The sequence below is a fragment of the Ailuropoda melanoleuca genome, chromosome 1 (genome assembly GCF_002007445.2).
Source record: "Ailuropoda melanoleuca isolate Jingjing chromosome 1, ASM200744v2, whole genome shotgun sequence".
NCBI classification, from domain to species: domain Eukaryota; kingdom Metazoa; phylum Chordata; class Mammalia; order Carnivora; family Ursidae; genus Ailuropoda; species Ailuropoda melanoleuca.
Genome location: NC_048218.1, coordinates 89,942,693 through 89,969,088, shown reverse-complemented (window position 1 = coordinate 89,969,088; position 26,396 = coordinate 89,942,693). Strand labels below are relative to the sequence as shown.

Here is a 26,396-nt window from a genome sequence, read left to right as displayed (position 1 = left end):
GGTTCATTGGCTAGAATTGGGTCCTCTATTTTTTCCTAAAGATCTTGAGGCTGTTCTTGAACAATGAGCATTAATTAACAATGAAAAATTGCTCCTGCAGCCAAGAGTGGAGTTAGCTTCCTCTGAGGCCAGGAGCTGCGTGGAGCATGGAGGATACATACAGACACGTGAACAAAACCAGAATTTGGTTAGGAAGAAAAAGAGTATATTTCATAGAAAGGAGAGAGAATAAAAGAAAGGGGGCCAAACCACTGGTTCTCAACCAGAGCTGCACATCCAAACCATCGTTTTAAAACATTAATTAAATCCTGTATCCCCTGGATGTGTTGGGGGCAGAGGTTGGGTCTCCAAGGCTCTGGGTGGCCCTGTCTGCTCGGCACTGGGCGGTGCTATCCCTGCAGAGGCTCAGTGCTGTGTCGTGTGCCCGCAGCTCCTGTTGCAGTGTTGGTGGCTCTGCCTGTTTGGGGCTGTAGGGGTGGCCCCACCCCAGTGACCCATTGCCCTAACAGGGGGCTCTCTGCAGTGCCCCCCGTTGGGGAGAGCTCTCTTGAACCTCTTTTACAAGGGCACCACTCCCATTCATGAGGGCTCCGTCTTCATGACCTAATCACTTCCCAGAGGCCCCACCTCCTAATACCATCACATTGAGCCTTAGGCTTCAACATACGAATTCGGGAGAGACAAAACATTCAGACCATGGCGCCATAAAGTTAAGACTCAGTTAAGTCTCCTGGATTCAGTCCTAGTCATTCAGATTCAGTAAGTCTAGAATGAAGCCTAGGAATCTGCTTTTTACACAAATTTACTGAGTGGCTCTGAGGCAGAATCTCTTTAAGTAAGAGGAGCTTTTTCCACCATTCAGGAGATTTGCTCTGTGCGCATTTGCAGGCAAGGACTCCTTGCTACTCTGTAACCGTTCTGGGCCTGCAGCCTTCCTGTGGAGGACTACAGGCGGAGCCTGCATTATCGAAGGGGCACAGAGGTCCACGTGCAACCCTAAAATAGACGGGTACAAAGTAACAGCCACAGGAGACAGAGGGAAAGCTCTCGTCCAGCAGACACTGAAGAGGCACATGAAAGGGCTCATAGGGGATGTTAATGGAGCACCTACGGATGTCCATATGGGTAAGAGAGGGGCACACAGGTCTATAGGACCTGGAAAGGCGACACATAAATGTCCCCATGAGCCACTGAAGGGTAACATGTATCAAGGGGCTCTGGAGGGGCACAGCGGTTCTTGTGGGACCCTGACGGAAAACGGCTTGGCAGCCAAGGGGGTGAGAGACGGCCACTGCCACACGGATTAACTAGGGCTGAGGGCACCAAGAAGGGAAAGAAAGGTTGGATGGAGTGAGCCATCAAAGCTAATACCTGCTCAGAGTTCCTTGTACAATGTAGAGATAAGGTTCTGAGTTTGTGAGCTCCTAAAAGGGAGGAACCTTACTTAATGCATCTTTGCTTCTTTAGGATCCATCACAGCGCTGGCCTGCAGCACGTATCAGCACGCAGGGTGACCGCAGGGCTGGCCCACAGCACATATCAGCACGCAGGGTGACCGCAGGGCTGGCCCGCAGCGTGCATCAGCACACAGGGTGACCGCAGGGCTGGGCCGCAGCGTGCATCAGCACACAGGGTGACCGCAGGGCTGGCCCGCAGCGCGTATCAGCACAGGGTGACCGCAGGGTTGGCCTGCAGCACGCATCAGCACAGGGTGACCACATAACTTATTCCCCACACTGGATTGCTTTTGGTAGTAAAAGAGAATGCCATTAATAACTGCCGGGATAAAAGGCATAAACCAGCACCAGGCTGGGAAACTGAGAAGTGCGGTTAGCTTGCCAATGAATCTTGGGTATGTAGGTGGGTGGATGAATGAGGGTATTAGTATTTAAGTGGAAATGATAGCTGAAAATAACCTGAAGTGGGGCACCTGGGTGGCTTAGTTGGTTGTGTCTGACTCTTGGTTTTGGCTCCGGTTGTGATCTCAGGGTCCTGGGATCAAGCCCCATGTTGGGCTCTGTGCTCAGTGCAGAGTCTGATTGAGATTCTGTCTCCCTCTCCCTCTGCCCCTCCCCCCACTTGTGCGCTCTCTCTCTAAAATAAAATCAATATATAAAAGCTTTAAAAAAATACCTGAAAGTACCACCAGCTGGTATTTTAGGCAGGAAGAAAGGCCTTCTCAAAGGTGATAAAGCTGTGGCGCGGGGGTGGCTGCAGACTTTCTGTAAAGTGGCTTGTGTGGTCTTCGATGAGAACCGCAGAGCGGGAGACAGCTGGAGCACGCACCTGGTAACTGCAGGTGCATATCAGATCTGTTCCCAGTAAGAGCTGCTGTTTTGTGATGGCCCGGGTGGGGTGTGATGGAGATGGGGGCAGGGGACAACACAATGCCTGTACCAGGTCTTGGGGCTACTGCAAATAGCGGGTTTGGGTGTCAGTTCTGCAGGGAGCCCTTTTTAGCTGTGCTGGCAGGGGAGGACTTCCACCTCCTGTGCAAAGAGCAAAGTTAACACGAGCTCAGGAAGGAGGGGCGCTAAGGAGCAGGAAGTGCTGTGACTTCCTGAGGACGGCTTCCAGAAGGGGCACCTTGGTACTGATGTCAAAGAAACATGAAGCTTGTTAAACGGTAATATACCATTAAAGATATACAAGCAGAAGCCTTCTGAGGAGGGCGCTGGGTGCTTGACCCTGCCCACCCCAGCAGTGGGCAGGCTCCAGTGCTAGACCCCATGCTGTCACGCCTGTTGGAAGGCTACTGACCATGCCCCCTCCCCACTGGCTGCAGCCCTTTAAGAGTTGGTCTTCTGTGTTAGAGCAGAAGAGCCCTAGACTCCAGGAGCAGGAAAAGATCAAGTGGCCCGTGAGGCTGTTTGAGTGTTTGGTCATGCATCCCAGAAGGAGAGCATACGAGCCATGTGCTCTTGGGCAGGCCAATTAACTTCTCTGATCAGAGTGTCTCTTCTGTAAAGTTGGGCTGCTAAAAGCTGCATGGCGGTCGCAGTAGGCAGAGGATGGGAGTGAGGTCAGAGCTGTGTCCTCCACTTCCTCCAGGCCGCCTGCCATTAGCACTGTGGTCCAGAAGACTGCTTGGCTCAGCGGGTTTAACCCTGAGCCACTGATAAACAAGGACCAGGAAGTCTGCCTGATGGGAGGAAGGAGAAAACAATTCAAGTGTAACCTCATAGGGAAATACTTTTCTATTATTTTTACCACATCTGTAGAAAATATACCACCCTGCTTTCTACCCCTTTTGCACCTTGTCCCTCTGTTTTCAAGGAACCTGTGGTTTTTTATTGCATTTAAATTTTATTACATGTTGGGCTCTCCCACAGGACTGCCCCTGAATAGGCAGAGGCCCATACTTTCTAGTTCTCAATTTTTAGTGCTGTGAGCTCCTGGTGCATCATAAAGTGTTTGGGAAGGGGGGGATGGAAAGAATGAGAGAGGGAGTAGGGGGCTGGCAGAAGCGCCATGCAGGGCAGTACGGAAAGGGAGGGGGCACGAGTGTATGCTCAGGGGAGGAGTGGAGAGGGCCGTGCCTCATTGCCGGACCCACTACTGGAGGGCAAGCCTGAAATGTTTCAGCCAGGAAATGGGAGTGGTGTTGGAGAATGTGAGGACTTTCCATAACATCCCGAGGGGCAATTCAGCCTACACCAGGTCCTGGATACAACCAGGCAGTGTTCTAGGCGAGTCTGGGTATAGATGTCTGGCCAAGAAGTTTGTTTTAATCTGGTGATATGCATATCAGCGTGGGGAGAAAGGAGGCCTGGAGGCTAGTCTGGCTTCTCAGTAAGTTAGTCACTGCCCCTGTCCTGGACTGCCCTGAGAAGAGCGGAGCTGAGCCTGGAGTGCCTGCCAGAGGGGGTGTGAGATGCTGAGGGCAGACACCCTTTACATTTGTCTCAGTATTAAACTGGTGCTTCGTCGATGTTTGTAAAATTTGTCAAATTCAAATCTGCTCCTCCTGTTTCTGTGGGTTTACAGCCTTTCCTCTGTCTTCAGGAAAGAACACTCTGGGCTTCGCGTGGAGAACCGCCCTGCCACAGTTCTCTCTTGTCTTTGGGGGATAGTCACGGGTAGCATTTTAGCTAAAAAAATAATATTTTAACCAAACAAGTAGCCAAATTACAAGTTTGGTTTGACTTTCAAACTCACAAAACTATGGAAGCTTAATTACAGAATCCATTGTGAACAGAATCCCACCCAAAATGAGTTCGGCCTCCTTTTCAGACAATGGACCAAATTAATTGTCTGAAAGAGGAAATCCAGCTTCAAACGTCCAATAGGCAGATTTGTTTTTCTCTTCTATTCCAGAGGGCAGCTAAGCGGTCTCTGCCGGTCTACAAAACAATGGCCTTTGGCTTCAGGATGTTTTCCTCCCACACAGAACTGTGAGAACAAAATAATTTTTGAAGGGTGGTTGTATCTAGATTGGTGCCTCAAAAGCTTTTAGGTCACTTCGATGGCACACAGAGGAAAACAGGGCTGTGTAATTGGCCAGGAAATAAAGGCGCACCATCTGTTTGCACCTTCCTCATGTAACTAATGGGGGTCACTCTGTCTGATAGTGACTGCGGTTAATGATTCTGACGGAGGCAGCTGCGGAGACTCGGGCTAAGCAGTTTTGCTTGTCCCTTGACTGAATTGGATCGCATCCTTTGGTGGGGGCGTAGGGGGTTAGAGTAACCAATCTGTTACGTCCCAGTAGGTTTCCTACTTTTCAATTCCTGTTAAACAAGCGACGGGAACACATATTTGTGTTCTTTGGAAAGTGCGTTTACAACCAAGTTAACTACCTTGTTTCTCCGCTGGCCAACAAGGGTTATTGGTGGTGTTAAGATCCTTTCTAAATGTACTGATTATAATCTTACAGGCTAAGTGAAAAGAGGAAGAAGATAAAGGAAAGAAATGAACAAAGACCACACCACAGCTTTAACCTTGGTGATTAGTCGTCAGGATGCCGGGGAGGAGAGTAGTTTGGTACTAATATTGTTTGTCCCTTGCATTTCTCCCCCAAATACCTCTAGTCAATGATTCCATTTAATGTAACATGTTAACTTCAAAATGGTTTCTATTAAAAAAGTGTTTTTCAGTCTGGCTTTGATCAGCAGTTTTAAACAGCTGGATGGATTCCCAGCCTTAGCTGTTTTCCCAGAAAATCTGCCTCCTCCCACGTAACACAGCTTGTTTGTAGACAGATGTGGATTATTCTCCACATGAGTAAGTCTTCTGGGTATTAAGTAGTTTTCTATAAAGTTACATGAAATAACAAGATTGGACAAGACATACGAGGAGAATATAAGGAGTCGGGATGGCAGAGTTTCTTGCTGGGATCGTCTTGGCAATTTTTCCTAACGTTTGTGCTGAGGGCTCTCTGGTATAATTTATTAGCTCCTTTAGTGACAAATATTCATTAGAAGCAGAATTGTATGTTACTGACTACAAATAACTAATATTTTCAAATGCTTTCCAAGTGCCAGGCACTGTTTGAAACCCTGCACAAGTATTGTAACTTCAAACATCACAACAAGCCTGATGGACCAAGTCTTACTGCTCCCATGTTACAGATGACAAAAAGGAATGTAACTGTCCCCTGACAAAAAACTACAAAATGGTGGCATTGGAGTTCCAGGCAGTGTGGCTCCAAAACCCATGATATTCAGAGTGGGTCTGTGGGCCAGTTATAAATGCAGATGTTCAGGTCCCCAGGCCTCCCGGAGTCAGAATCTGCATTTTAATAAGATCTCGGGAGACTCATTTGCACAATACAGTTTGAGAAGCTCTTGTGTACTGTCTCCTTTTTGACTAGATTAATTTGGGCAAGGCATTTAACTTCTGGGAACCTTAGAATACTTATCTGTAAAACAGATAATAGCACAACCTTTCTAGATGCCTTGTGACAACACAAAACAATGCTGTGAGGAGTCTGGTGCTCAGGGAGTACTTGATGCCCAGGCAATGGAACTGTGCTTACCTCAAAAATAGTCAATGATGTTATCCAAAGAATTTAAAAAGATTATCCTCTACTCTACTTCCCCTTGCTCCAAATACTCTTTCCACTACTGAACGGTTGAGTGACTAAAAGTTTACAGAAACTTTTTTTTTTAACATTTGAATTTACAGTAGTAGCTCCAGGCTCCACGTCTAGTACCCTTTCTTCTGTGTTGATTTGATTGCCTTTTTTTTTTCCTTTTAAAATTATTTCTGTGATGTGAAATATATCATACACGGGGCGCCTGGCTGGCTCAGTTAGAAGAGCATGTGACTCTTGGTCTTGGGGTTGTGAGTTCAAGCCCCACACTGGGTGTAGAGATTGCTTAAGAAATAAATAAATAAACTTAAAAAAATATCATTCATGTAGAAGGTACTATAAAACATATATCATATATATACTATAAAACATGCATGTATATTATATATATATATAATATACACCATAATCATAAGGTCATAAAACTACAACTGAAGTCACACATGGAATCTTGCCTACTGTAGGACCTTGATCCAGAACAAGATGTGTTACCTTGTCCAGGAAGGTATTAAACAAATTCTTGTTTAACAGGAATTGAAAGTTGGATGTTCCCTGTGTGCTCCCTTTGCTCCCAGAGAAAACAGCTCTCTTGACTTTTGTCTTAGTTTCTTCCCCTTTAAAAAATAGTTTTACCACCTGAATTCTATGTACAAGGAATCATACAGTAAATATTCTTTTGTGACTTGCTGCTTTCACTCAGTCTTTTTATTTTTACATTTTGTTCATGTTAATGTATGAAGCTGTAATTTATTAAGGTTTTCCTTGCTTTTAAGTATTTAACTGTATAAATATTCTACCTGTTAGCCACTAAGAAGACTTTTGGGTGGTTTCTCTTTTTTTGGATAGTTAGTGCTGCCATGAGCACATTCATACATGGCCCCTGAAGCATACGCCCATTTACATGGCTTGTGGGTTAAAGTCATGTCACTTGACTAGGGAAAGCTTCCCAGCGCTAGACCAATTTGTAATCCCACCTACAGTAACAGAATGCTTACTGCACTGCACACTCATTAACACTTTAGTATTGTAGGTGTTTGGGGTTGTCTAGTTGGGGTATCATGGGAAATCATGTGGCTTTAATTTGTATTTTCTAACAGTGAGATTGAGTATTTCTTGATATGTTATTGTTCATTGAGGGTTCCACCTTCTGTACAGGAACTGCTCACATTTTTCATAACCTTCTTTTTCTATTGGATTGTTTTATTCTTATGAATTCATGGAAAATCTCCACATATCCTGGATGCATGTCCTTTGTCGTTTACATGCATTGCCAATATCTTCTGGTATTTTTGTGGATTTCTTTGCATTCTCTTAATGGTGTGTCTTGATAAGCAGATATTTTTAACTTTAATATAGTTGCACTAATTAATCTATTCCTTTATGGTTTGTGCTTTTTATATCTTGTTTAGGAAATCCTTTCCTATCCCAAGTCATAAACATGGTATACATTCCATTTATTTAGGTCTTAACCTAAATATGCTTTTAATCTACCTGGAATTAAAAAAAAAAACAACTTTTCTTTTCTTTTCTTTCTTTCTTTCTTTCTTCTTTTTTTTTGATATGGAGCGAGGTAGGGTGCCCTGTGTTATTTTCCTCCCTATGGATAACCAACTATCCCCGAACATTTTACTGATAAATCCGCTCTTCCTGTCCATCTCTAGTACTAACTCAGTCACATACCTAGTATCTATCTATGCATAGGTCTTTTCTGTGAGCTCCTAGTTTTGTCCATTGATCTATTTGCTTGTTCCTTTGTCAATACTACACTGTCTTCTATAAATAAACCATCTCACCTTCTTCAAGAGAGAGAGAAGGAATCTTGGTTATTCTTGTCGTTTCTTTGATTTTCTTGGTGTCACTATTAGAAGCCGGCACAAGATAGTCTCTGTGGCTCCCTCTAACTCTAGAAGGTTTACTTGATTCTGTATCACAGCGTGTTGTACAATCGCTTGGTGGTTTTCTCTGATGATACCATTGGATTTAGCAATTATTTTACCAAATATATTAATCTTTTAAAATATTTTTACATGGTTCTCTTACTAAATTAATACCTATCGTTTTGTTTGTTGTTGAGAATGTCAATGCTCTTAGATTCTGCCATCACTTTACGATAATGGCATTGTCGATATACAAGTATTTATAGAGTATTAACATGTTCCTGGCAGTTGCCTGGGATTTACAAGAAATGTAGCAAAGCGTAAATCACTGTCTCTGGTGCGGAAGAAAACATATTTTAGCTGGGGAGACATGGCAATGACCCAATGCTATCTCTGACTACATCTGGATTTGCTTAGTTAGTTTTCAGAAACTCAAGTTTTTGCGGGTTTTTTCTCCATATGAAAAATGAAGTGCTTATACTGTATTATTGTAATGCTGTTTTCTCAGCTCTAACATTTGATGAATTTCCATATGACAGCTCTTTTTATTCCCCGCCCATATGAAGGCCGTCAAAACACTGATAATCTGCAATGACTCATCCAAGAAAAAAACTTGGAAGAGACAATTTTTTCTACTTTAAAGTAACTTTTTTTTTAAGGAAGAGGGGAGGAAAACCCGTATCTGTGCCAATAAAGAAAAACAAAACAAAACCTTGGTGGGTTTTTTTTTTCTTTTTCCTTGTTGAAATCAGTCTGTATCATCAAGATCTATGTTTCTGTTCACTTTTTACCTTGTTTAGCTGGTAAGCCTGGACTCATGCCATGGTAATGTACTAGCTACTTTGTACGCTATCCAAATGTTAGCTATGGTAACAAAGGAGCTGAACAAAAACAGTGAACACCAATGATCTTTGACACATTTGAACCTAAGTGAAAAAAGCTGAAAGGGAACCTGTTTCCCAAGTGAATGCTGCAGGGCGAATTGGCCTTGCCCTGAGAAGGCAAGAGAACCTTCCAACTACATAAAGGTAAAACCAGGACTAGAATTCTGATTCCAATTCCAAATTGGCTCGTTCTCCACATAGAGATGTACGAATCTGACACAGCCTTTTGGGGAAGTCTCTGTGAGAGAGGAGATCCACTCTCTTCTTAACGTTGAAATGATTTTAAAATGATTACTTTAAATGCAAATAACATTTTCCTAGGAGTCCAGAGAGGGAAATCATGCCTTGCAGTACACTACAGAGGTAAATATTCATACAACTCTTTCACTGAGTCAAGGCTAATCAATATTTCTTCAGGAGATAGAATTTATGGCAGTCAAAAAATATGTCTGATCCATATTAATACCTGTCATGGACTGAATTATATTCCTCCCAAAATCATATGCTGAAACCCAACCTTAGAATTGTGACCAGTCTTAAAGATGGGACCTTTAAGGAGGCAAGTAAGGTTAGGTCTTAAGTATGGCATCCTCATCCAATAGGACTGGTGTCCTTATAAGAGAAAGAAGAGCCATCAGGGATGGGCACACGCAAAGAAAAGGCTATACAAAGACTTAGTGAGAGGGTAGCCATCTGCAAGGCCAAGAGAGACCTCAGGAAAAGCCACACCTGCCAGTACATTGATCTTGGACTTCCAGCCTTCAGACCATGACAGAACGATTACCTGCTCTTTAAGCCACCCAGTCTGTGATGGCTTGTTATACAGCAGCCCTAGCAAACTAATATAATATCTACTGAATCTCCTTTTCTGAAATTTTCTCATGATTATCTTGGTAACAAGAATTGTTTTATTGACTTAATTCTATAAAAATACTCTGGCTGAAGCCTCCTGTTCCTACCAAACCAAGCACACACACCTTGGCTCCCGCTACTGCTCTGATACTGCACTGTCTCTCTTTTTTTTCCCCCTTTAATTTGTTATTTGATTTTTTCTTTTTAAATATTTTATTTATTTATTTGAGAGAGAGAGAGAGAGAGAGAGCACAAGCAGGGGGGAAGGGGCAGAGAGAGAGGGAGAAGCAGACTCTCGGCTGAGCAGGGAGCCCGACGTGGGGCTCGTTCCCAGGACCCTGGGATCATGACCTGAGCTGAAGGCAGCTGCTTAACCGACTGAGTCCCCCAGGCACCCCATGCAGAAACCTCTTACTCTCCAGCCCCATCGTGCCCTCTCCAGATCTCAGATCTGCTTGGGGCTGGGTGAGGGGGATGCTGTAAACTTGGGTCACCCAGACTCAAGATCCAGGCGGATTGCAGTTTTCAAGTCGACATATAACATATAATTAGGTGAACAACTATCAAGAACATTTGGGGGAGGGAGCGCCTGGGTGGCGCAGTTGTTAAGTGTCTGCCTTCGGCTCAGGGTGTGATCCCAGCGTTCTGGGATTGAGCCCCACATCAGGCTCCTCCACTGGGAGCCTGCTTCTTCCTCCCACTCCCCCTGCTTGTGTTCCCTCTCTCACTGGCTGTCTCTCTCTGTCAAATAAATAAATTTAAAAAAAAAAATCTTTAAAAAAAAAAAAAAAGAACATTTGGGGGAAAATTTATCTCCAAGGTGGAAAATTAATGTTGATTTGGAAAATACAAGCAAGGCAGATGCTAATTTTCTTAAAATTAAAATAATGACTCTTTATTTTGGGGGTTGTTTTATTTTTAATGCAGAGATCTCTGAATTGTCCTTAGGGGTATTTGCCTGAAGTGATCTTGCTGTTTACCTTGTTCATATTCTTTAGATAATGCTCTCTACTTTGTGGGGAGTGTGATTCAATTTCACCAAATTCACATTTTGTAAAATGCATCTCATGTTTTTTCTCTGACCTTTATGTTTGTTTCTTTTTTTAAGTGTTCTGTGGTCAAAAGAATTTAACAGTCCTCTTCTCTCCTGCAGCTCAAGGCACTTATTTTTATTTATTTACTTGTTATGATTTATTGCTGGTTACTACATATCCGGCACTGTGCTAAGTGCTTTTCATGCAATCTATCATTTCCTTCTTGCCCTGTAACTGTGAGGTGTGTGCCCACGATTTTATGTATGAGAACCGGGGATCAGAGAAGTTAAGGGATGACCCTAGTCACAAGTAGTGGCTGAGCTAGGATTTGGGCACAGATCTGCTGGGTCATTTAACCACTGGTACCGTTACCTCACAGACTTCCATGTCACATGCGCGGTGAGCCTCCCCAGCTCGCATGTATACTACAGGGTTTCTCAAATCACTTCACACAAAATCTTTTACTGGTGTGTGTGTGTGTGTGTGTGTGTGTGTGTGTGTGTGTGTGTGTGTAAGTGGTGGACTATCTTTGTTTCCCACAAAGCACACCCTGGAAAAACATAAAAACTGGAGAAAAGTGACCCAAATATATCAGTTTTAATTGGTGAAAAGGATCTTTTCTTACAGAAGTACAACTAAAATACCGTCTAAGACATCAAATCTTTTGTAATTAATAAGAAAGCCTCTTTAAAAACCTATTTAATTGTGGCTGTTTGGGGTCACCCAGAAGCAGAGCCTGAGAGGGGCACGCTGTGTGGGAGATTAATGAGGGAGAGGGGGAACCATGGACCGGCATAGGGCAAGCAAAGGAGGCTGGGCAAGGATGCGGCCTCAGTGGGCTCCTCCTTCCGGCCGATCCCATCGGGCGCCCTGGAGCGTGAATCGCACCGCATCGCTTATCCCATATTGAAGCAAGGGCACTGGCTTTTTGCAGGCCTGCATGAGTCAGTCTTTGGCTTCATGCTGCTTCTGTGCATGGTGAGGTGGGAGGGCAAAACTTTTTCTTTTCTTTTAAGATTTTGTATGTTTATTTGAGAGATAGCAACAGAGATAGTGAGAGAAAACACAAGCGGGGAGGAGAGGGAGAGAGCCCAATGTGGGACTCGATCCCAGGACGCTGGGATCGTAACCTGAGCCGAAGGCAGACGCTGAGCCAACTGAGCCCCCAGGCGCCCCAAAACTTCTTGAGGCAGCTCCTGTTGGCCGGAGATAATTCTCTGGAGAGGGAGCACAGCGGCTGGGTGGTGACCGAGGCCCTAGGTGGGCAAAGCAGATCTGGGTGACACATGGACAGCACCCACCTTATCCTCCCACGTAGAGTCAGATCCACCTGCTTCTTCTATCAAGTTCCGTTCATCGATGGATAGATTCTTCAGGATCCTTTTTGGCCACAGTTTCTAAGGAAAACTTGCAAGGACAGATCAGATGGGATGCACTGTAGTCCCCGCTGCTGCAATTGGTCCTGGGACACTCTGTCATCTTCCTCCCCCATTCGTCTTAGATTCCCATCCCTTTCCATCAGTACTTGCGCTAGCCCGCATGGCTGGCCTGGTTAAGTGACCTCCCCGGGGTGGTCTGAGCCACTGATGACCATGGCCTACACAGGGGGTGGCTGTTGCACTGGTCCGTGTGCAGCTAAAACTGGGCACGGAAGTGCTAATATATACGCCAGGCAAATCTATTCTTCCCTAGCCCGTTATGGAGTACAAGGTCTGCCTTCTCATAATCATCGGTCAGTCACTCCTGCCAGTATGCCAACTTTTTCTTGTGTTCACTGCTTTATTGGCGCTAGCAGCCTAAAATGACAAAGGGGCAGCTGTAGCTTTAAATTTAGTGGTACTCTTACTATGTGCATGGTGTAATTGACCTCTTTGTGGGAACCAGGACATTCAGGCCCGCGGAGACTCAAGTTGCAGGAGTAGGAAGTATAAATTCCCCAAGTGTGTCTGAAAGCGATGTTAAGTGCTCTACCTCTTGTTTTCCAGACTCGTGTATTCTCCCTGTTGAGTTTAGCATCACCTCCTGGCCGTTGGTTTAAGGTATATATTGCACCTTGAAGTTTGGCACCCCCATCATTGTGGGTTGTTACCTCCAAGCTGGTGGTTCAGCTGCACCTGCAGTAAGCCTTTCTACCACTCTGGTAGTGGTCGGCATCTTCTGGAAGGTATAGTATGTGGTAGGGTCAGTGGATCCCTTTGTCGTTTTCCTACAAACTCACCCCCCCAAATGAACTCAGTTGTTAAAGGGACCTTTTGGTCTGAGGTGATATCATATGGGGTCCCATGTTGGTAGATTAGCCTCTGGGGGTGGTCCTGGCTGAAATATTACAGGCAAGAAAGGTGAATCCTTACCCAGTCAGGAAGAAACATTCTAGGGAGGGAGGGATATGATGGCATCAACTCGCCACCAAGTGGCTGGTGAGCTCTTTCATGGCATGGCACCACGCCAGGGGCTCAGCATCTGTATTTGTGCTGATAGGGTAGATATTGAACAGGGGTCATTTTGATGAAAGAGAGCCCATGCAGTCGGGTGCATGCATACCCCCTCTCCGCCATCATGGCTTCTCTATCCATAAGCCATTGCGCAGGCACGTCGGTGGCTGACAGAGCTGCTGGCTGAGTTATCCTGTCGCTTGTTTGTTTAGTGCCTCTTCTGTGATGGGGCTCCCTGGTGGGCCTATGATGCAAGAATCCCCATCCTCCCACAGATCCATTCGTGTGCTTCTTGTCTGGACATTTTACTCTCAACTTTATAATCTTGCTTGTTCCAGGTTCCTAAGCCATTTGCTTTCCCAATCAGTCTGCGTTTATCCTTAATCCACGTCACCTTTCTCTTCACACCAAGTTCAAAGCAGGTGCGATGGTACTGGACCAGTTTCCGAAGCTCTGCCCACCTAGAGGATGTTCTGTCTGCACTGTCTTTCTAACACTCTGATCACCCAGCCCCACACCCTTGCGTGTCTTTTCAGTACCGTGTTAAATCAGATAATATTATTTTACAAAAGCAGAAGCCATGGTCTGTGTTTCATCACCATCATTGCTGTTCATAATGGATAGTTGACATTTTGGTGGCGCATCATCCAAACGTGCTTTGTATTTGAGGAGACTCTCAACAATAGTGAGGGGTCAAGCTTCAGCTCCTGCTGCAGAAGCCAGAAGAGATGGGCATTACACTTCCCCTGCCCCTGGCAAATAGAGTGGCCAGGCAGAAGTCTCTACCAGTTGTTGACTCCCAAGGGGGACCAGTTAGCCAACAGTCACTGCAAGTGCAGCCATGTGTCCACAGCAACAGCAGTAGAGATGATGTCCCAAGAGGCAGTTTCTGTGAAAAGTTCTTGGCTCTGCTTTCCTCCATTGTTTTTGTAGGGATCTGGATCTCTGGCCTTTTCTCCATTTTTGTCTGCAACCCAAGACTATTCCAGTGATTTCCTTTACTTACTAAGTTATTCAGAATCAGTTTCTGGTTTGGCACCAAGAAGCAGGACTAATATACACTCCTTCATGAGGAAAAACAAAGCATCTGACAAGGTAGGTAGTGCTAGGTAACAGAAAGACATCAACTGTGGCCCCTAGAAAGAAATACCAGGCCGAGATAGAATAAGTAGATGAATCTGTGTGGCAGATATTCAAGGTGGGGGAGGGTCTCGTTAAAGGGGAGACACTTGAATTATGTCCGAGATAGCTGATACCTGGTTACTGAAGTTACCAAAATACACTGGCACCATATTTACGCCCATCATATTTTGTTTGTAAACTCCAGGGATCAAAGTCTACCTAACGTGCACTATTAGATCTCATTATCTTTCAGTTCACATGCCTTTCTTCCCCACACCATGAAACAGTTTGAGAAGGAGAAATAATCATATCTGTACTACCACATTCAGCAGTCCAACAAAAATTTTCTTTTCTTTTTCAGAATAATATTTTCCTTAAATTCGCTTCCAAATCACTCTGAAATCAATATTTCTTCCCTCCCTCCCTCCTTCCTTCCCTTCCTTCCTTATATTCTTTTTTCTTCTTTCAAAAATTTCATTTTATGAATGTTATTATTCAAAATATTATTTCACTTTAATATATGTTCATATTAGAGGAATTAGAACAGGCAGAAAAATGTAAAACAGAAAGCAGTAATCGTAAGTAGTCGTTCTTGCCATTGCCATAGGGTTTTTTGTTTTTGGTTCTTTGGTATATTTCCTTCAAGATTTTTTTCCTGTTCATTCAAATCTATATTAACAAAACTGTACCAAGGAATTGTTACTGTGAAAAGATTTATGCATGTATAATTTATGTATATATAATAAATGTATTATATATTCTGCTTTACCCACTTAATGTTTTTATTTTCCATTTTATAAAACCATTTGAAGACATCATTTTATTACATAATATTTTAGCATATGCTATAACATTTTATCTGTTATTCTTTTTTTTTTTTTAAGATTTTATTTATTCAGCAGAGATAGAGACAGCCAGCGAGAGAGGGAACACAAGCAGAGGGAGTGGGAGAGGAAGAAGCAGGCTCCTAGCGGAGGAGCCTGAAGTGGGGCTCGATCCCAGAACGCCGGGATCACGCCCTGAGCTGAAGGCAGACGCTTAACCGCTGTGCCACCCAGGCGCCCCTATCTGTTATTCTAACAACATGTGGGTTATTTCCAAATACTATAATCAAAATAATATTAGGGGGGCACCTGGCTGGCTCAGTTGGAGAAGCATGGGACGCTTGATCTTGTGAGTTCGAGTCCCATGTTAGGTGTTGAGATTACTTAAATAAATACAGGAACTTAAAAAAAAATAAAGCTAAAAAACAGAGGCACCTTGGTGGCTCAGTCAGTTAAGCATTTGACTCTTGGTTTCTGCTCAGGTCGTAATCTCAAGGGTTGTGAGATGGAGCCCCATGGCTGGCTCTGAGCTCAGTGGGGAGTCTGCTTGAGATTCTCTCCCTCTGCCCCTCCCCCCACTTGCGCACATTTTCTGTCTCTCTAAAATAAATAAACAAATCTTTAAAAAAAAACAGTACTATAAATGTTTCATTTGTTCATGACTCTTTCCCCACATATCAAATTGCCCTTTTACTTTAGCAGAATTACAATGTGAAGGGATATAAAATGTTGGGGCACCTGGGTGGTGCAGTCAGTTGAGCTTCTGACTCTTGGTTTCAGCTGAGGTCATTATCTCAGGGTCGTGGGATTCAGCCCTGCATCGGGCTCCACGCTTCGCATGGAGTCTGCTTGGGATTCCCTCCCTCCCTCTCCCTCTGCCCCTCCCCGCCACACTCTCCACCCCACAAATAAATTTAAAAAATCTTTAAAAAAAAAAAAGAAAGAGATAAAATGTTAAGTTTATTAAAGCATATTGTCACATCGTCTTCAGAGAGCTTGCACTGTTTTACACTCTCAGCAGTGCTTACGTGAGTACCAATCTCAATACTGTCGTTTTTAAAAATTATTACTACCTGGATAATTATAATCTCAATTTTGTTTTAACAACCTTTAAGTTATGAATTCTGCTCTTGCTTTGATCGTCAGAGTTGTTACTCATGTGTCATTCCAGATTTACAAGTGTACAGCTTGTTAGGGGAGAGGTGTAGATGATTTTTAAAACATATTCTTTATCAGAAAAATGTCTAGTCTGAGTTAATGTTTTCTAGGAAAGGAGAAAGACTACATTGACTGTATTTTCTTTATATGACTCGATAACCCCATGTGCATATTGTCTGTTTTCTATATAAGCACATTATGTGGATATATTTTCTATATCAGGTTGTAAATTGTCTATTGCCGGACCCTCTTTCAAACTTAGGTAGTTTAATCTGAGTCTAAAGATCATAAAAGTCTTTTCTTGTCTCCCAAAAGCAATTTTCCCCAAAGCAGTTTGAAAGCTATAAAACTAGCAATTACTAGATAATCTCCACTGGCAAAAGGCGTTTGGGGCTGATAAGTTATATGATTTGTATAGAAAGGTATTTCAGAAGACTCCAAAGTAGCACTTGAAACACCACTAACACACACAACATGTGGAAGAGAAATTGCTTTTGGTTTCCTTTCTCTACAAAGATGTTGATTCTGAATTGCCTAGATGTCCACGTAGTAAGAATATTTTGGATAACATTTTTCAAGTTAAGTGCAACCGTGTCCTTAAAGTCTCTTACTATAATATCTAAACTGTGACAAGATTTTAAGCAAGAACTTTCAGACACAGGCATTGTCACCTAAGCTTTTGACCCATTATGGCTGGTTCACATTTAAAAAAATATTGTTTTATGACCTGCTGACTACCATCTTTCCTTTACACCCAAATCAGCTGTTCCCTGTAGAAGGGTGAGCTCCAGGATTCCCGAATATGTTCTCGTACACATAACTACGTGCACCCATGGAAATATACCACGTCCTCCCTCAGCTTTCCTTCACTATCTCCACACTCCATCTAGAACAACCAAAACACAGGGGCGCCTGGGTGGCTCAGTCAGTGAAGCGACCGACTCTTGGTTTCGGCTCAGGTCCTGATCTCAGGATCTTGGGATCAAGCCCCCAGTTGGGCTCCATGCTCAGTGTAGTCGGCTTCTCTCCCTCTTCCTCTGCTCCTCCCTGCATACTGTCTCTCTCTCTCAAATAAATAAATAAATAAATAAATCTTTTTAAAAAAATTTAAAACTAGGAAACAAACCAAAATAGTGGCTTTTGCATCTTCTACGGCAATTCAACTTGATAACCATAAATGAAGCGTCGGCCATTGCCTAGCACTATAGCTGGTATCCAGTCTAGGGGAATTGACATGAGTGGAGGGTAGGGCAGTCCTTCCAGTCCTTTATGCTTTCTTGAACTTAACAGCTAGGTGCTGGGTACAAGCAAGCTTTATCTTTACATCTACATTAACTATTGATTTATAAAGGTTCTGGGCATTTAAAAAATATCATTTGATGACGTTTAAACTAGAAGACAATGCTGGGAAGGTAAACAACAGTCACATGATTTCATGATAGTAGTATGAACAGAATAATTGAGTTTTTTTTTTAAAGCATTAAAGCTGCCAAAGAGATTATAAATTAGCATTATTAGGAGGGAAAATTGGCAACATGTATCAAAGGCCATAAAAATGTCCATCCTTCTTGACTCAGCAATTTCACTACTAGGAATTTATCCTAAGAAAATAATCGTAGTCTTGCAAAAAGATTTATGTGCAAAATGTTCATCACATCCTTATTTATAAAATAAAAAATTGGAAATAACCTAAGAATCCAGCAATGGGAAAATATTTGATTGAAACATATAAAATTGATGAATTCAACTATTTTGACCTGCCAAAATGGCAATTTAATGCAGTTCAACCTAAATATATATCCAATCTATTTTTTAGATCCAATTTATAGACCAGATACATCGATAAAGAATCATATAGTAGAAGATACACTTAATGATGTGAAAAACATCACAACATATTGATTAGAAGGGGAAAAAATCATGTAACAGAAGAGTGACCAGGACATGTCCTTCTTTTAGTGACTAGATAGATACACACCTATGAATTCGCATCTCTGGCTGTGGCACTATGGATTATTTTATATTTACTTTGTGCCTCTGTTTTCCAATTAGCCATGGTAATTACATATTAATTTTTGCAATCACAAAAATATACTAGCTACAACACACACACACCTCAGTAAAAAGAAATGGTAGACTATCTCCACGCCATTTTAGTTCGGTAGACAAAGCACTTTGCTTCCCTTCACAGCTTTCCACAATTCCTTTCATGGATCCGTTTCCATTTTCAACTTTGCAGACCATCATGGATGTAAAACAAGTTATTGTCCACCCTTAAATCAAGGTTGGCTTTAGGTTTAGACAGTTAATTTGGAGAGGAGAGATGTGCCCTCAGGGAAAAAAAAAGCATTCCCTGTGTTTTCCAGATGGCTGAAGAATCTTTAACAGGAAAAGCTCTCAAAAGGATGGCCTTCTTCTCTGAGAGGTGAAATTCTCCTTGGGTTCGGGGAAGGGCACAGAGGTCACACACAAAGGCTGAGCATCCAAGGCCCATGTGGGAGCAGGACACGGGGCAGGGCAGTAAAGGCCGAAGAAAGGAGAACTTGGTACTCCTGCAGACCTACAATGCTTTACCGGAGGGGAACAGAAACATAAGATAAAAAACACAAAAGCAATGTGCTCCTAATACCTCGGCACCTTGGGACGTGAGGGTGCATTAAGGGAATTCTTGGTGTTCCCTCTAGTACTTAGGTTCACATTCAGTCGAGAAATCTGTTTGAACTGGATTCCATAATCCACTGGAGAGAGGAAAAACATGTTGCAACATTAGGGTAAATGATTACAAATAGGACTTGTTTCAAAACATGTAATATCTTGAAGTATGAATTTAGTTACTTCATAATTTGGCAAGTTACCTCATTTAGGAAATTTGAAACAAGATACTTCTTCCCTTCTCTCCCTCTCCCTCTGTGCCTCTCTGCCTCTAGAACTAAATAAATAAATCTTAAAAAAAAAAAAAAAGGTGGGGGAGCCTGGGTGGCTCAGTCATTATGCATCTGACTCTTGATTTTGGCTGGGTCATGATCGCAGGATCCTGAGACCAGCCCCGCATGGGACTCCTCACTCAGTGGGGAGTCTGCTTGAGATTCTTTCTCTCCCTGTCCCTCGGCACCCGACTCCGCTCAAAATAAATAAATAAATCTTTAAAAAAAGAGAGAGAGAGAGAGAGAGAGACAGTTCCTTGCTAGGGCTCTCCCATTGAACTTCTTGGATCCACCTAGGATTTTAGAATTCCTATTTCAGTGATAATGAAGGGAGTTCTTTCCTAGGGTTTTATAAAAACAAGGAATTGAGAAAAACACAAGTGATGTTATTGGTAAAATGTATAGACTTACTAAATAGTTCACATGGACAGGTGTTGTGCCATATGTAGGTGTCATGTTAGCTACGGATTCCCGTGCTCAGGGACTAGTAATAGCACCAGCTCCAGAGCTAGGCTGCCTGGGTTTGAAACCAGCACTGCCGCTCACTGTGTGACCTTAGTCAACGTACCCAACCTCGCTGTGTCTGTTTCTCTATAAAATGAGTGTAGTAATAATAACCCTCTTGATGGATTATTGTGAAGACTTGAAATGAGTTAAAATACGTAAAGTACTATAATAACTGGACTGGCGAATGAGAGGGAGGCGCCAGCTCCCAGCATCTTAATACGTCTTCGTCCTCTGCATCAGTAGTTCTTCGAGTTTTTATTTTTGTCCTGATCCATCACAGTGAGAAACACAGTATCTTCTCATCAGTAATGGCAGCTTAGTATGACAATGATTTTTAGAGAAAGGGTAAGGAAACTTCCCGTGTGTGTGTGGGGGCGGGTATTAGACTCTTAGTGGGGTCTCTCTCTTTGTAAAAGCTCTCTGGATTATTTTGACAATATGGTGATGCATCACACCCTTCTCATCTGTACTAACCCAACTATCTCTTTGGTGACTTGCTGGTCTTGACGAATCAGTTCCCAGACAATCCCCCCCNCCCCCCCCCCCCCCCGCCATTTCAAATTGTTATTGTTTTGCTACAGTTTGCTGAGGTTTCTAATACCACGCCTACCTCGGGCGTTCTCTTTGCATCTACACACTCTGAGCACTAGCCAACCCACTCTGAACCCCTGGGGAGTCGTGCCATCTCACTGAGCAGGAAACAGCCACTCATAGTCTATACTATGGACGCATTCTGTTATGGAACAGCCCTGTGATAGGGGGCAGGAAGAATCAATAAATGGGGATGTCTCTAAGGCACTGTGTCTTGCTTTGTCGTGGGAAAACCCAAAGAGGCCGTTTCTCTGCAGTACTCTGTCTTCTATTTGAAAATTTTGCAATCAGAGGAGAAAACTGCCTTTCCCCGCAGCCAAGGGCAGGACTACGGGAGGACTCTCACGGGCTCTGGGCACATTTGTTTTACATTACATTTTATGATTGTGTTGGTATAAAGTTGAATATATCAATATTATATATTAAAATATTCAGCCTAAACATTTAGGTATTTTTTTCCTTCTGATTTTTTTTTTAAGATTTTATTTATTTATTTGACAGAGAGAGAGACAGCCAGCGAGAGAGGGAACACAAGCAGGGGGAGTGGGAGAGGAAGAAGCAGGCTCATAGTGGAGGAGCCTGATGTGGGACTCGATTCCAGAACGCTGGGATCACGCCCTGAGCCGAAGGCAGACGCTTAACTATTGAGCCACCCAAGTGCCCCTTTCCTTTTGATTTTAAAAGAAATTAAAGCATTTTCATGGGCCCCCACAAACACTGTGGTCCCGAGCTATGGTGCCCACCATGCCTAATGACAAGTCGGCTCTTGCCACACTTGCCACACTTGACAGAAGAGACTTGTCATTTTTCCCAGCCCCCTACTCGTGCTCACGTTAACCCCAAGGCAAAACCTAGAAGGAGCAATTCGATGAGTAGAGAACTGGGTATGTTAGCGTTCTATCACTCAGCAGATACTGCTGCATTTTGTGTTGAAGGGTTAATAGTTATCAATGTCTACAATGCATAACTATAATTGCCAGTACCTTATACCTAATCAGTGTGGGTTGTTAGTTGAATTGCATGGAATTAAACTTTAAAGGGCAAAACTACACACATAAGGTGACAAGGTCCTAGCCAGTGTCTGGATACTGTCATAGGGATACATACGAGGACTCCGGTTTTTTGTCTTACACGGACACTTGTACCTGTCCTTTTATATTTAGAAGCACACCCCATTATATACTGACTGGGTCAGCACTGATTTGTTTTATGGCTATTTACCTCAGAAATCAGCTTAAAAAAATGTGTGTATCCCCAAGGTGATGTACTGTGTTTATTTAATTTATTAACATTTACCTGTTTCTGCATTTGGAATGGTATGGTACATTTTTAGGAAATAAAAGCAAGGGTTACAGACTTTTTCTCACTCTTGGCCAATGAGCTTCAGCTCTAAACACGAAGAGTATGGCTGATGAGTACTTTGGCATGCTGTCCTGAGCTCTGTGATTTCCGAAACATGTCGTTTCCGCCACTGTAACTGCTGTTTTCTGCAATTTATTTGGTATTTTGTAAAGTACTTTCAATCATTAATGGTTAACCAAAGCTGTGTAAGTAATAGCACCGAAAATCCTGCAAAGTATCAACAGAAAAGTGCCATGCAAACATAAAGGGGCCAAGAAGCTTCTAAAAGAGGTTTTCAGAGTGACAGAGGCAGAGATCAACAGCTAGGTTTGGAATTGCTGTGGATGTTGGAGAGGTAATAAGAGGACACTGAAATATTTTATGTCAATAAATGTGAAAATTTAGGTGAAATAGATGAACTTCTGAAAATGTATGATACATTAAACTGACTCAAAAAGGCTGAAAATCACCCACTCCAGTTGACAATTAGAGTTAGCGACCTTGACGAGACTGGTTTCAGTGGAGTACTGGATGCGAGAATAAACAGACACTAAAAAGAATAGACCGTTCTATCAAGGAGTTTTGTTGTAAAGGGGAGAGGCTCTCAATCTGTTGCACATCCTATCCTACACCCACCCACATGCGCGTGCACACACACGCACGCACGTGCACACACACCCACACACGTGCACGTGCACACACACCCACCCACACGCACGTGCACACACACGCACGTGCACACACACGCACGTGCACGCACGTGCGCACACACCCACACACACGCACGTGCACACACACACCCACACACACCCACACACACGCACGTGCGCGCGCGCACACACACACACGGATTGCTTCACCACTTGACTGAATTCACCTATTGTGTTAACTTCTGGATTCTATACTGAATTCGTCTTTTTATGTGATTCCTGCCAGGATAAATCGTGCTTACAGATATAAAGGTGACATCCCATTGGATTATGTGTATCTCTGAAGGCTTTGCCTGTCTCCACAGTCAAGGTACTAAAATTAAACTAATGTTCTGTGTTATTCCATTTCTCTCTTTTAAATGTCTAATTGGATTTTTCAAGATTTCTTGCTTTCCCAGACTTAGGATCTTATTATCTCTTATCTATTACAGCACCATTCCAAGTCTTCCAGGCTTCAGGTTTTTCCCTCGAAATCTGTTTACATAATTCGGCTAGACTGGTATTTGATGAGATGGTTTCTAAAGAGCACTAGTCCCCTACGAAAAAGGCTCCCATGGCCAGCTGGGGTTAGGAAGTGCGGGCCACTGGAGTCACCTCCAGCCTCCCCATCACCTCTTTGGAAACTGACCATGCACACAGTGTATTAATGCTTTAGAGGAACCCAAAACCCATTGAGCTTTATTTAACACTCCTTTTACAACAGAGGTACTTGTGATTAAGTTTGAAACTATGTTAAGAAAGCTGTAACTTACCTTACAATAACTTCAGCATGGGCTTGGTCTGTGGCCCTAAAAGAAAGCTGCCTATTTTAGGCGGTCATCCAGCCTTCTAAACTACAGAACTCGTTATTTAAAATGCTTCTGTGATATGTACCTCAAAAAATTCCTAGTTTGCTAATGGGCAGAGTAAATACTAAGAATTTTTTTTACTGGTAAAAATAATGGCCGATTAGCCTGACAAGTGATAGGAATGAGTTCTCACCGGGGAAATTAAAGGTATCTAAGATATGTGGATCGGCTAACATCTGAGACTTGCTTGCATCACCCTGGTAGCAAGGTCACGTGGACTCTCACCCACTTCAACCTTCTGCAGTGACTACCATCAGCTGCTAAAAAAATCATGAGTCACCATCCCCAAGGATCATTTAAAACAGAATGTTATTTTTTAAAAAATAGGCTTTGTGGATTGGAGAGCACAAGATATGTAAGTGAAGGATAAATGTTGGGGCAAGAACTCCAAATAAAGTCAAGATTAAAGCGTGACTTCCTCTGAGTACATGGATGATGAGACAAGAAGAAACCAGAGAGGGAGACAACCCATAAGAGACTCTTAATCTCAGGAAACAAACTGAGGGTTGCTGGAGGGGCGGGGGTGGAGGGATGGGAGGGCTGGGTGATGGACACTGGAGAGGTCCTGTGTTGTGGTGAGCGCTGTGTATTGTGTAAGACTGATGAATCACAGACCTGTACCCTGAAACAAATAATACATTATATGTTATCATAAAAACAAACAAACAAACACCTAGTCTATGTGCAGTGCTTTTTAATAACCACTTTGTTGCGATAAATCTTGCTATGGAAAATTTTTTTTAAAGTTTCTATAAATTGAGTGTGTTCCCAATTAAGGTTGAGTGTAGATTTAAATTAACTAACATAGCGTCCTATTCCAAGCACTACGGGGCATGTGATACCGGACCAGTGTTCCCACCATTAACAGCGGGATGTATGTGTGCAATGACCGTTTTCGGATGTTAAACATCAGGCAGCTCTGGTGGCCCCTGAGATTAGAAACGAGCAAGGGGAGCCCAGGGATCTCCCACTTTCTGCCTGTAGGCATTTTTCAGACCGCGGCACTGAGAGGACTCACTCAAGCGCGGCACGGCCATCTCCCTGAGCTGGGGACCGGAAGAAGGTGGCTGCCCAGAGAAATCGACACAGCGGTTCCTAGAGTATCTGCCTAGTCATCTGCTCCTTCCCTGGATTCAATTTCATGAGGCTACACAAGAAACTACTGAGGAAAGAAAAACCACCAGGAAACTGTGAGCTGAACAGCCCTTGGGGTTTCCAGAGGGCTGGAAGGTGTTTCAGTTTTGACCTCCCAGAGTAGAGGGACCTCCCTGTACCTTCTGGGCATTCAGGGGAGGCCCTTGAAAGGGGATGCATTGGGAAGAGGGCTAATTTACTTCTAGAATACATGCAACTCAAGGTTTTCCATGACAAGTCTTCGAAACACTCTCCAAAAGTTCAGCTGGCTCTGCAGGAATATTAAGTGCCCACTGGACAAAATAACACCCTTTGAAGGAAGAGACAAAATCCACACACTCAATATAGCACTGACAATATCTACGATACCATAGAACTTACAAAGTTGTAAAGTTTCCTAAGGGCTGGGGTGATCACATCTCTGGGTTTGGTAGGATATTGCCTGAGTTTATGTGTCATGGCAAATATCCAGCTAGAGACCTCTTGTCAGTTACTTTCATTTTGGAAAGAGGATTATCTTGGGATACATGGGCTGGAGGATGGCGGAGACAGTGTGGAGTGCAGCAGCAACCCAGATCGCATGTGGGATCATAACCACAACTCGACAGTCGTTGATCACGTGCCTGCTCTGGATATAGCACGGGGCTGAGCACTGACAGCCATAGAGACATATGCAGACATTGAGGTATAAACCTAAAGACCCATAATTAAAATCGGAGGGCAAAAAAGTACTTTTGTACAGGGGCAATGGTGATGCTGTAGAAGTCCAACAACTGAATTCAGCTAGAGTGGGGGGGGGGTGAGACTAGGAAGGAAGTCATATGAAGGAAGGAATGAAGTGCTCAGAATTTTTCCAACCTGGCTGCTATTGGGTCTCTGGGCTTTTTTATTTTATTTTATTTTATTTTATTTTATTTTATTTTAATTAATTTATTTATTTGAGAGAGAGAGAGAGGGGGGCGCCTGGGTGGTGCAGTCATTAAGCGTCTGCCTTCAGCTCAGGGCGTGATCCCAGCATGATGGGATCGAGCCCCACATCAGGCTCCTCCACTATGAGCCTGCTTCTTCCTCTCTCACTCCCCTGCTGTGTTCCCTCTCTCACTGGCTGTCTCTATCTCTGTCAAATAAATAAATAAAATCTTTTTGAAAAAATTTTAAAGAGAGAGAGAGAGAGAAAGCACGTGCAGAGGGGAGGGGCAGAGGGAGAGAAAGTCTTAAGCAGACTATGTGCTAAGTGTGGAGCCCAACGAAGGGTTCATCTCATGACCTTGAGATCAGGACCTGAGCTGAAACCAAGAGCTGGGTGCTTAACTGACTGTGCCACCCCAGCGCCCTGAGTCTCAGGGCTTTTGCTTTGTGGCCCCCTCTGCTCTTTCTCTACTTCTGGTCTGGTTCTACGATTCTCTCATTCTGAGAACTCCTAGGATTGCTGCTGCAGGAATCTCTAAGTGATTGTCCCCAGAAAGGACCAAAATGGAGTCTGAGGTAAGCAGTCAATGCCTGGGATCAAGAATGGAGTAATGAGCTCTGAAAGAACTTAGTCCTTTCCTGAATTCTGGAAGCTCAAAAGGAAAGAAGGGTTAAATGTATGGATTAAATGAGAGTGAGGAGTGGGGTGTGGAAGTAGCCCACTGGGAACCCCAAGAGCGATAGCAGAGCATATCCAGAGACTGTAGAAGGAACAAGGCTCCAGACTGGAGGCTCTGTACAGGAGGAGAAGTTGGAGGCTGAGGGTGCAGAGCTAAGGGCAAGGCCTGGCTGGGAATGTCTATGGGAAGTGTCTGGTAGTCATGGGTTAGAATACACATAGCTAGAGAGAGAGGTTTGAACCAAGAAAGATGTTCCTGGGGCACCTGGGTGGCTCAGTCGGTTAAGTGTCTGCCTTCAGCTCAGGTCATGACCCCAGGGTCCTGGGATTAAACCCCGCATTAGGTCCTGATCAGTGGGGAGTCCGCTGCTCCCTCTCCCTCTCCCCCTGCCTGTGCTCTCTCTCTCTCTGTCAAATAAATAAAGAAAATCTTGAAAGAAAGAAAGAAAGAAAGAAGAAAGAAAGAAGAAAGAAAGGAAGAAAGAAAGAAAGAAAGAAAGAAAGAAAGAAAGAAAGAAAGAAGCTCCTGAGTCCTT

General features: G+C 43.5%; 1 long non-coding RNA gene across 2 annotated transcripts; it reads left to right on the top strand.

The window, feature by feature from the left end:
• Window positions 1–919: 919 nt before the first annotated feature.
• Window positions 920–23,621, top strand: LOC117802709. Of its 2 annotated transcripts, XR_004626185.1 has the most exons (5): window positions 920–1,125; window positions 12,667–12,845; window positions 14,047–14,208; window positions 22,517–22,600; window positions 23,466–23,621. It is a non-coding gene; the product is annotated as an uncharacterized LOC117802709 (long non-coding RNA). The 2 variants fall into 2 exon arrangements; XR_004626184.1 differs by lacking the exon at window positions 14,047–14,208.
• Window positions 23,622–26,396: the final 2,775 nt, after the last annotated feature.